We start from the raw sequence: 12,221 nt of genomic DNA on the forward strand, positions 1-12,221 counted from the left end.
CAATTACTACTGGAGTATCCCGGCGCGTAGGGGCGATGCAGCAGTTCCAGGCCACAGCTGCTTTAACAGCAATGGATTGTCCACCAAAGCTAGAGCTTTTGAACCGTGGAACCGCCAACCGGTATTGGGTGGCAGAGCGCAGGGGACGATTGGGAAGATAGAAAGAGAAGGTTCTCTCAGATAGAGAGGGCCCTGATCATGAATGGCGCTGTGGGCGAAAGTGAGGGTCTTAAAGATAATCCGTTGAGACACCGGAAGCCAGTGCAGACTACGCAAATGGAGACGAACAGTAGTCCTCCTTGAGATGTTAAAAAGGAGTCTGGCAGTCGCATTTTGGATTATCTGAAGACGGTTAGTCAGATATGCCGTGGAGCCACTAAACAGGGCATTGGCGTAGTCAAGGTGAGAGAGAATAAGCGCTCTCGCCACTGTTTCTCTCACCGTTCTAGGTAGAAGAGAAAAATAATTCCGAAGAGCCACAAGGGTGCCAAAGCACCCGCAGGTAAGTTTTGCAGCGTGAATCTTTCTGGATTCACTATGCTGTGCATATTCCGCTATCTGATGGTTGGGTCCGGAATTGTAGTCTTTTTTCTCTTTTTTTTTTGTAGCCCAGGTGGGCGTCGATGTCCCACCATTTGGTGTACCTTCGGTGACGCCGGCCTGCTTCCGGCGGAAGCTCCCACCCTTGGGCGCCATCTTCAGATTCTTTTTTACGCCGTTGGGTCTGGATCGTCGTGTGAAGCTCCAGAAGTTTTGGAGGAGAAAAGGAGAAAAATAAGCAAATTTCTTTAGGAAAAAAACTCGAGAAGATCATCAGAGCCGGGACGACGAACAAGGAGAGGAACCTCGAGATCTTTGATGTCCGACGGAGAATGCGCACACAGGGGCCCCCTGAGTGCAGTAATGGACAGCACACCATTTAAATTCTCCCGTAATTGCCACCACAAGTACGCGCAGAGAGACCAGCATCCGGTCTGCAACCTCTGTCTGCCTATCGGCCACGGGAGCAAGGACTTCAACGCCTGCTCAGTCTTCACGCCGAAGACGCTGAGGATTCGGGAAAAACAGAGGATAGCTCACCACACGATGCAGGGCAAGGGCAAGGCCCCGTCGCTGTACGACCTGGGCCTCTCCACCGACGACGAGGACAACATCGCCAAAGGTCCAGATGTCTCCACGTCGCAGAGACCGATATGAAATCGTCAGACAAGGTAGGAGAGTCTACGACCCCGAAACCCTCGACAGGGCCTCGAAAACCTGAGGCTGACTCTCGAAAATCAGAGTCTAGAACCTCGAAGGGAGCACCGGCGTCGAAATCTTCGACGACCGAAGCTGCGGTCCCCGAAAAGCAGCCCAGCGGATCCTTCGAGAAGGACTCCCAGACGGCAAAGACCAGCGAAAAGCAAAGGTCTTCAAAGCAAGCTCCCAAAAAGGGATCCTCGACAAAGGAGAAGGAGCTGAGAAACGCTTCGACGTCGACGGGGCCGTCATAGAGGGCGGCCGAAACGCTCGACGCCGAGCAGGCCGCACAGATGGAGAGAAAGAAAAGAAGGCTCGAGGCCGAGATGGAAAACATCATCCAGAGGAAGAAGGATTTCGAAGACAAAATGAAAAGCTTCAGGATCACCTAGAAGCCCACGACGGTCCTCGAAGAGATAGAAGAACACGAGGAGTTCGACGCCGAAGAGCCGCCGAAAACTCCGGAGCCCTCGGAGCAGGGAGAAGAGGAGGACCTCTATTACACAGAGGGTGATTATGGGGACCCGCTTTCGAGCTGCGACTCGGGATCCTCGACGGCTCAGGACCAGGATTGGCAGGACATTGAGGCCGAAAACCCGGAGGAGGCTGTGGAGACATACCCCTCGAGGCCTTCGCCGCCAGATGAAATTGGGACCTACTATGAGGTTGTCAAGAAGGCTGCAGCAGCTTATGGAGTCAAATTGGAAGAGGAGAAGGCTAAGGCAGATTTCCTGCTGGAAACCTTGCTCCCCGCACAGACAAAAAGCCACTTCCTGCCCATGCTGAAGAGTATTATGGCACAGGGCAAAGAGGCGTTCAGAGAACCAGCTACCTGCAGGTCAGTCACGCCAAGGACGGAGAAAAAGTACAAGTTCTCCTCCCAGGACCCCCCTTACATCCAGGGGACAGTTTCAGCAGACTCCATTATAGCCGCAACGGCCAGAAGAAGGGCCAACTTCCCAACAACATCTGGGCCACCACCTGACAAGGAAAGCAGGAGGATGGACCTAACAGGCAGAAAAATTGAGATAAAGACAGCAATTTATTGGAGCATGGCAAACTCCAACGCCCTTCTCAACAGGCACCAGTACCAGCATTGGGACCAGATGAACCAATTGCTCAAGCACCTCCCAGAGGAACACCAGCAGAGAGCCACTCACCTCGTGGAAGAGGGGAAAAGAATCACAAACTCGTGCTTGAAGACAGCCTTGGACGGGGCAGAAACATCCAGCAGGCTGATGGCTATAGGAATCACAGAGAGAAGGCAAGCCTGGCTCGGGATCTCAGGCTTCAAGACGGACGTTCAAAACAACATCCTGAACACCCCTTTCAATGGAGAAACACTGTTCGGAGCCCCAGTTGATGAGAAACTCACCCAACTGAAGAAAGACAACGAGACGGCAAGGTCCATGGGGGCCCTGCAATTCAGGGGGATGAGAAGAGGCACTCCTACGCGGAGGCCGAACGGAAGGGGTGGAAACCAGCAAGGACAATCTCACCAGGCGTTCCACCAGGGTCAACAGAGTGACAACCAAGGTCACCAGGGCCAGCAGAAGCAAAACTGGAACTATCAGAACAGGGGCCAGTCCTTTCGCGGGAGAGGAAACGGACGGGGCCAGAGAAGGAGAGGCGGTGAACAACCCCCCTCTAAGTGACTTCACATGGAAAAAGGTGCTCACCCACTCAAACCCTCCGGGGGAGGAGCACAGGAAAACAAAGAGGAGAGGGCTACACGGACAAGACACAAAAGAACATGTAACACCAGTAGGAGGCAAGCTGAAATTTTTTCTCGAGGAGTGGAGAAAAATAACCACAGACAAGTGGATACTTAACATCATATAGTTCGGATACTGCATAGAGTTGGAAAAGAGACCGCCAAACAGAAAGCCAAAGAAAAAAGAGCCCTCGGGAAGAGAGCTGCAATTGCTCCAAGAGGAAGCTCAGGAACTCCTCCTCAAAGAGGCAATCAAACCGGTCCCATTCAAAGAACGGAACAGGGGAGTGTACTCGAACTACTTCCTGGTGCCAAAAGTGGACGAAAGCCTAAGACCCATCCTGGATCTACGGTTCCTAAACAAGTATGTAAAGACTCAAAAATTCAAAATGACGTCCCTACAAGAGGTCATCCCACAGATAAAGGCCGGGGACTTCTTGTCCACCGTAGACCTCAAAGATGCGTACCTGCACATCCACATGAACAGGCAGCACAAGCACATGCTAAGATTCACAGTAAACAAGGATCACTACCAATTCATAACCCTGGCATTCGGTCTAAAGTCCGCACCAAGGGTATTCACCAAATGCCTCGCAGCAGTGGCCGCACATCTGCAAAGACAGGGGATACACGTGTACCCCTACCTCGACGACTGGCTCATAAAGGCAAGCTCTTACAGGACATGCAAGGTTCATGCAGAGCAGGTCACAAGAACGCTAACAAGCCTGGGATTCTCCATACACTGGGGAAAATGCTCGATGGAACCGGTGCAAGTGAAGATCTTCCTGGGAGCTCAAATCAACACCGTCCAATGCAGGGTGTTACCTAGCGAAAAGTGGACACTCAGCCTACTGAGGGAGAAATGTCACTACCAGAAGGGGCGAGCTCTGACAGTGAGGACAGTGAGCAAGATCTTGGGAATGATGGCGTCATGCATACACCTGGTCCCCAATGTACGCCTACAAATGAGACCACTCCAAGAGTGGCTGCAACAGCAATGGTCACAAGCTAAAGGAAGTTGGGAGGATCTAGTGGTTGTAACGCACAAGGTGCAGGAAGAAATTAAGTGTGGACCAAAGAGAGGATAACAATAGGGAAGCCTCTAACGCCACCGGACCCAACAGTGACCATCACCACAGACGCATCCCAGAAGAGATGGGGCGCACACATGAACAGGCTCAGAGTGAGGGGTCTGTGGAGCCCAGCGGATGCGGTCAGACACATCAATTACCTGGAGCTGAAAACAGTGTTGCTTGCCCTCAAGGCCTTGCAGAAACAACTGTACAGCCAAAAGGTGCTGAAACAAACAGACAACACCACAACGATGTTTTACGTCAACAAGCAGGGGGGAACTCAATCATTCCCTCTGTCAAGCTTGGCACAGGAAATCTGGAGATGGGCAATACCACTCAAAATAGACCTGCTAGCTATACACCTGCCAGGGAAGGACAATGTAGAAGCAGATTGGCTCAGCAGGCAGACTTCAGCATCCCACGAGTGGGAACTCAACATACAGGAAACAGAAAGACTATTCAAAAGGTGGGGCACTCCGACAATAGACCTGTTTGCAACACACCAGAATGCAAAATGCCAGTACTTTGCACCCAGACCACCAGAGGCACTATCCCAGGGGAATGCCCTATGGATAAGCTGGTCAAAAACATTTGCCTACGCTTTACCCCCGATACCACTGATCCCCCAGGGTTCTCAAAAAATGCATGACGAGCAACATGACGTTCATCCTGGTGGCACCACAATGGGCCAGGCAGACCTGGTACTCACAGATAATGGAGATGGCGCAGGGTCCACCCCACAACTTCTCAAAAAGAAAGGACCTACTCTCCATGGAAAAAGGAGAAGTTCTACACCCAGAACCGGAGAGCCTCAGCCTCTCAGCTTGGCTCCTGAGGACTTAGAGTTCGCACATCTAAACCTACCGGAGAGCACCCTGCGGGTGCTGCGGGAGGCAAGAAGGCCCCGCACACGCAAGTGCTATGGGGAAAAATGGTAAAGATTCACTCAATGGTGCTGCAAGAAAAAACTCCATAGAAAGCTGACCAGGGAATCCACGGTGCTAGGATACCTCACGCACCTAATAAAAGCTAAGCTAAGCTCATCCTCGCTGAGGGTACACCTGGCAGCGATTTTGGCATACACAAGAGGAGAAACAGGGAGAAGCTTCTTTGCATCTCAAGTAGTAAAAAGATTCCTGGAAGGGGCTAAGAGAATAGCGCCACCAAAAAGAATGCCGCCGCCAGCTTGGAACCTAAATGTGGTACTGACAGAGCTCATGAAAGCACCTTTCGAACCCATCCACAAGGCATCACTGCAAATGCTGACAATGAAAGCGGCCTTTCTGGTAGCAATCACCTCGCTACGCAGGGTGAGCGAACTACAGGCACTAACACTGCAGGAACCCTACATCCAGATACACAGTGACAGGGTCGTAATGAGAACAGACCCGCACTTCATGCCAAAGGTGGTGTCAAGGTTCCACATAAATCAGAGTATTCAAATTCCTAGCTTCTTCCAGAACCCCACGATAAGCGCTGAGAGGGCGCTCTACACTCTAGACGCAAGAAGGGCAGTGATGCACTACATTGAAAGGACGAAGGAACACAGGAAGACAAAACAGTTCTTCGTATCCTTCGCAAACAGTTACCTGGGTAGACCAGTGACTAAGAACACCATAGCTCGATGGATCGCACAAACGATACAATTCTGCCACAAGCAAGCGGGCAGGAGCTAACAGGAGGGGCACAGGCCCACTCGACCAGGAAGAAAGGTGCAACAATTGCCTTTCTGGCCAACACACTAATTCAGGACATATGCCTGGCGGCAACATGGGCTTCAGTGCACACGTTCACTAAGCACTATTGCGTGGATGTACAGATGAACAAGGAGGCACAAGTAGGACAAAGAGTGCTTCAACATATATTCAACAACCAACGCTCATTTTCCATCCAGCTGCCACAAAAGTAATGAAACAGCTACAAAATCTATGCACAGCATAATGAATCCAGAAAGATTCACGCTGCAAAAAGAATAGTTTCTTACCTGTCGGTGTAGTTTTGCAGCTTGAAGATCTTTCTGGATTCACTAGCGAACCCACCCGCCTCCGCCAGAAAGATGAGGCTGGAGAAGGAGGTGGAAACACATGGAATAGAAAGCAAGTTGAAGCTTACAAGATACGTGAAAAGAATTACGTTGGAGAAAGGTTTAACAAACATAGCCATGGATTCACTACAAGGACACAAAAGAGAAAAAAGAATCAGAAGATGGCGCCCAAGGGTGGGAGCTTCCGCCGGAAGCATGCCGACGTCACCGAAGGTACACCAAATGGTGGGACGTCGACGCCCACCTGGGCTACGGAAAAAAAAAGGGAAAAAAGACTACGATTCCGGACCCAACCACCAGATAGCGGAATATGTACAGCATAGTAAATCCAGAAAGATCTTCAAGCTGCAAAACTACACTGACAGGTAAGAAACTATTCGTTTTTTTTATGTGGGCCTCAAATTTTAAGTCTTCCCCAAACCACACCCCGAGATTTTTTGCCGGGTTACCCACGGAGCTAGGGAAGGGAGAATCCACGGGCCACAGGGATTCTATAAAATGTGAAGGAAACTGCCCATACAGTAAGATTTCGGTTTTTTTTTCATTGCACTTTAACTATGCAGAAGCCAACCAAGTAAAAACTGAGGAGAGACATGTCTGGGCAGAGGTAACATCCAAATTCATAGCAGGCCAGGTGAACAACAGCTGTGTGTCATCGGCATAAGCTATTATTTTGGCGCCCAGCTGTTCAGCCAAGACAATCAGGGGAGTCACATATATGTTAAACAATAACGGACTTAAAGTTGACTCTTGGGGCACCCCGGTGGCAAGAAGCTTAGCCGATGACGCAAAAGGGGGCAGCCAGACCTGCTGAGTCCGGAGAGAAAGAAAAGAAGTCAGCCACTCTAGAGCCAGACCAGTGACGCCAATGGCTGATAGACGAGAAAGAAGAAGCTGATGGCGAACCGTGTCGAACGCGGCAGAGAGGTCCAATAATATTAGAGCCGCTCTGCCGCCTTCGTACAAACAGTCCCTAATGGCCTCTGAAATTTCCACCAATGCCGATTTAGTGCTGTGAGCAGCACGGAATCCGGACTGAGCCGGGTGAAGGGCATTAGATGTTTCCACAAAAGTATTCAATTGGCGGAAAGCAATCTTTTCACAAACCTTGGCCAACACTGGCAATAAGGAAATTGGCCGGTAGTTGACTGGAACTTCCGGATCCAAACCTGCTTTCTTCAACAGTGGCAGGAGTTTGGCCTGCTTCCAGCATTCTGGAACTGTCGCCGACCTAAAGGAAAGGCTGACAATTTCGGTAACCTCATAACAAACCACCTCGGCCACCCCGCCGAGAACACGCACGGGCAGGGGTCAGTAGGTGATCCTGATTTCAAGGATTTTAAAACTGCTAAGATGTCAGCTCCAGAAGGTGGAACAAATACCTCAAAGGTGTAGGCCTTAGAAGAAGGAAGAGAGGAATGAACAGGAGCTGAGAGGCTCTGACTGAGACAGGTGGTCCGCAATCTAGCCTGAATCCCTGCTATTTTGTTTTCAAAGAAGGACGACAAGTCCTCACACCAGCGCGCAGAAGATGGCACTACTGGTTGCTCAGCGCAGGGGGCAAGAAAGCTGTTGACAATAGCAACAAGCATTTACAATGCAATGGTTTCGCCTTTGGAAAAGTTAGAGCTATAGGCATTGTAAATGACAAAATTTGTATTTATGTGTTGGTTTTGAAAACAGATAAATAAATGGCATTGTCATTTACATTGCCATTAGCTTAATCTCTGCAGTCACTCTGCAGTCCCTAGCACTCCATAGCACTCCCTAGTCACTCTGCACTCCCTAGGACTCTGCAGTCACTCTGCACTCCCTAGCACTCTGCACTCCGCACTCCCTAGCACTACCTAGCACTCCCTAGCACTCCCTAGCACTTTGCAGTCACTCTGCACTCCCTAGCACTCCCTAGCACTCTGCAGTCACTCTGCACTCCCTAGCACTCCCTAGCACTCTGCAGTCACTCTGCAGTCACTCTGCACTCCCTAGCACTCCCTAGCACACCCTAGCACTCTGCAGTCACTCTGTAGTCACTCTGCAGTCCCTAGCACTCCCTAGTCACTGTACTCCCTAGCTCTCCCTAGTCACTCTGCACTCCCTAGCACTCCCTAGCACACCCTAGCACTCTGCAGTCACTCTGCAGTCCCAGCACTCCCTAGTCACTCTGCACTCCCTAGCTCTCCCTAGTCAGTCTGCACTCCCTAGCTCTCCCTAGTCAGTCTGCACTCCCTAGTCACTCTGCACTCCCTAGTCACTCTGCACACCCTAGCACTCTGCACTCCCTAGCACTCCCTAGTCACTCTGCACTCCCTAGTCACTCTGCACTCCCTAGTCACTCTGCACTCCCTAGCACTCTGCAGTCACTCTGCACTCCCTAGCACTCTGCAGTCACTCTGCACTCCCTAGCACTCTGCAGTCACTCTGCACTCCCTACTCTGCACTCTCTACTCTGCACTCTCTACTCTGCACTCTCTGCTCTGCACACATACACCCAGAGCCGCTCACACCCACCCAGAGCCGCTCACTCACTCAGGGGGGAAAAGCGCCGTCCTCATTACAGCACTTTGATACTGCAGAAAGACTTGTTGCCAATGACAGCCGATTTTTTTTCCAACCTATTCACAAAAACAGGTTTGACCGACGTCACTTTCCAATAAGCTCGATGTTTTGCTGCATTTTCTTGGCTGTGGCGGAGTTGAAAGCTGCGCACGCACCTTGGTAATTGTAGGAGGCGGACACCATTCGAAACATTCCTTAATTTACATTTATTAGAATAATTTGTAAATCGGTTTCAGTCTGCCATTTCATTTCAGTCTTTGGAGCGTACTTTAAACAACGTGACATGGCAATTTTGCTGACTTTTTTGGGCCGATTATAACCCTCGTTTCATCGCACGCAGAAGGTTGATTTACTAAGCCAGCTAGGGTTGATTCTAAGGGGGGATCGCAGAAATATCCGAAGCCCCCCCCGCAGTGGGCTATCCTGTGGACACATTAGGTGCCCTCATCAATGCGTGCCAGGGATACTGGGGGGCGAGTTAGTCCGCAGCAGTGGCCTACAGGACAGTAGGTGTTCACGCATCACTAGCACCTGGTGCTGCTCCCACTATCAGGAGCCTCTAGTAATGGTGGTGTGAGCGCAGCCGGCAGGCTGCCACTCCTCGGAGTGGAAGCACCGGCCCACGAGCAAGCTTTGCGCTATGTTGTAATCTATACTTGACTACAAGTGTGATCCAGGGCAAGCCCCCCAAGGCTTGCCTGATCAGCAGACCGAACAAAATGAACTTCACAGCAGGATAGGAACCATGAGGTTTACAAAACTAAACATTCACACCTGGACACAACAAAACAAGTCTCCTATTCTCCAACAACTGTGAGGTCTTAGCCGCATATAAGGTGCGGCAGTAGATCCCATCTAAACAGTGGACGGGGGAGAAGTGTCCAGAAGCCTGCGTAGTGCCAGTCACTGTGGGAAAGCGCACTCCTGGCCCCATCCACCGTCCCGCCGTCGGCTGGCTCAGATTCCCAAACATTTCTCGCATACTCGTCTCCCCCGCCCCCACCTGGCTCCTCTGCTACCAGGAGGGTGCGCTGTCGTCCGGCCAGAAACGTCTCAGCATATGTTGTTCCTCCTTGGAAAATACTTGCGTTATCTGCTGACTCTGCAGCTGGAAACGTTTTCCATTCAGGGGAGGGGACAAAATAGAGGCGCCTCTTTGCCACGGGGTGAGAGGGAAGGCGACCACCACTTCCATTAGCACAGCAATCTCGATTCAAGTCAAACAAACTTTATTTCGGTTGTATTGCAAACCATAAAAGTACACATACAATATAAAATCTTATGTCACAGATAAATGTAATTACATTTACATAAAGTGCCAATCTCGATTCGTAAAAGGCAGCCAGTCTGGCAACCCAGGTTCACGGGAAGGAACACGGACGTCAGTTACATCAAGTTGTAAAGTGTATATGTAAAGAGTTTCAAGTGCATTATTAGATCCACCGCCCTTCCTTCCAGCCAGAAGCAGGAAAAAGAAGGAAAACTCAAATGTAACATCCCGGGCTCTTCGCATGTGTGGCTCACATACCGACACCGCTTTCTTCTCCTCCCGCCGCTGCAGTAGGATAAAACAAGCAGAGGCAGCATGGCCGCTGGAGAGGGAGGGAGGGAGGGGAGGGGTGGGGCCCCGGGGGAGCGGCAGAGTGTGACGGAGGAGGGCAGAGAGAAGCGGGGGAGGCCAGCGGAGCCGAGCAGCTCCTGAAATCAGCCACGCACAACATAACACGGAGACCACAGGCACAAAGACGACAGCCACGCACGAAAACCGGAGCATACATACCGGGCAAAGACGCGCATAACATAACACGGAGACCACAGGCACAAAGACGACAGCCACGCACAGAAAACCAGAGCATACATACCGGGCAAAGACGGAAGACGGAGACGACAGCCACGAGCCAAGCACGACATAACACGGAGACCTCAGGCAACAGAAATAGCGCAGCTCATCCGTGCAACAGACACCTTCCAAATGACTAAAACATGGCTTGAGAAAAAACAAAAAACACCGCCCACCGCCGCATGACGTAGGAAAAGGGGCTGGATGAGAAAAAATCTCAGGAACGCCCACTAGTCGCCACGCAGAATGACGGACGCCTCTCTCTTCCAATGGCTAGCCTCCATTTATGGAGCTAGCCAATGGAACAGAGAGGCTGGACTTTTGTCCATACTGGTAAACAAACGTTTTCGCCTGCGCGAAACACTGCTTGCGCAGCTGTTCGCCAGGCGAAACCTAAAAGTGGCCCTACTGTTATTATTGGCCTTAGAGATCCTACCCGCGAAATATTCGCTCTTAGCCATCCTGATGCTAGCATAGTACTCCCTCTGAGCAGATCGCAGTAACACCTTAGCGGCAGGGCAGTAGGCAAGCCGCCAGCGTTTTTCCAATCTTTTACAACCTAGTTTAAGCTCTCTTAAGGCCGTGGAAAACCAGGGCTTAGAGGGGGTGGAGCGCATTTTAGATCTAGTACTCCCTTTGGAGGAGGACTCCACCCCCGAGAAGATCCAGGTGTTAAATGTCTGCACAGCAGTGGTCAATTCCTGGCCTAACATAGGACAACCCATACAAAGGGCATTGGAGAGGGCAGACAAGTTGATCTTCTTGGGACAGGTAGTAAACTTATATTTGGAGGGGATTTTTTCTAAGGACCAGGAAAACCTGATCAGCCTATGATCCGACCAAGTAAGAATTTCAGGGTCAAATACCGATAAAGAAAAATTGGAACACACCACATCCACGGTATGACCCCCCGAGTGTGTGGGCATCGTGACCCATTGAGTTAATTGGGCCAGGTCAAGCGATTCCAACACATTTTTGGAGTCTGATGACTCGCCGACCTCCGTATGGATGTTAAAGTTGCCCAAGAGAAGGAATCTGGAAAACCTCAAGGCGCGGGGCACAATGCCATCGAACAGCGCTTTAAAGAAAGGTCCAGCGGGACCCGGGGGATGGTATACCAGCGTGCTTCCCAATGTAAAATGCGATGAGAGGGTGAGAGAGAAGTGAAGGACTTCGCCATCACCTAACTCATCGGAGGAGTCAATTTGAAAAGACCATGGGTCTTTAAAACCAACGGCCGCCCCCCCCCCTCCCTCCCCATTACTCGATCTACCCTGATGATTTTAAAACGTCCAAGGATTTGGTGCTCTCTCCCACACCATCTAGCTGTTTCTGTAAGTTAGTTGCTGTGTTTATCTGCATTTTCAATTAATCTTTCCTACCATTCATTCTGGGAACCCAGGGCTCCCTTCACCATGCATGATTTCCCTGTCCATCTGTACATAATTCCCTAGCTTCCATTGTCTCTTTACCTATATGCACCATCTCATATTTGGAGTTTTCTATACCTTTTGGCTCCTCCCATCCTGGCCCCACTTGCACCATACTGACTAGTATCTCTGTCCACGATTCTCTGAACAGTCTTATCCTCCAAAACTCGGTCATCATCTCCAATTCCCAGATCCATCAAACTCACAACTGCATCCTTTACCTCCAGTATGGGTCTCTGGAGATCTCAGTATCACTGTATGCAGACGATCTATTGATTTACAATAAAGACCTGACCTGCTTTCCATTCACGCTCACTGCCATATT

General features: G+C 50.6%; 1 protein-coding gene and 1 pseudogene across 1 annotated transcript in view; both read left to right on the forward strand.

Annotated features, from left to right (window-relative positions):
* Positions 1 to 12,221, forward strand: part of FAAP100 (FA core complex associated protein 100) — a 347,891-nt gene that overhangs the window by 234,865 nt on the left and 100,805 nt on the right. The window lies entirely within an intron of this gene.
* On the forward strand, positions 1,533 to 6,734 carry LOC147702395 (uncharacterized; annotated as a pseudogene).

Source organism: Lissotriton vulgaris, chromosome 7 (assembly GCF_964263255.1).
Source record: "Lissotriton vulgaris chromosome 7, aLisVul1.2, whole genome shotgun sequence".
NCBI classification, from domain to species: domain Eukaryota; kingdom Metazoa; phylum Chordata; class Amphibia; order Caudata; family Salamandridae; genus Lissotriton; species Lissotriton vulgaris.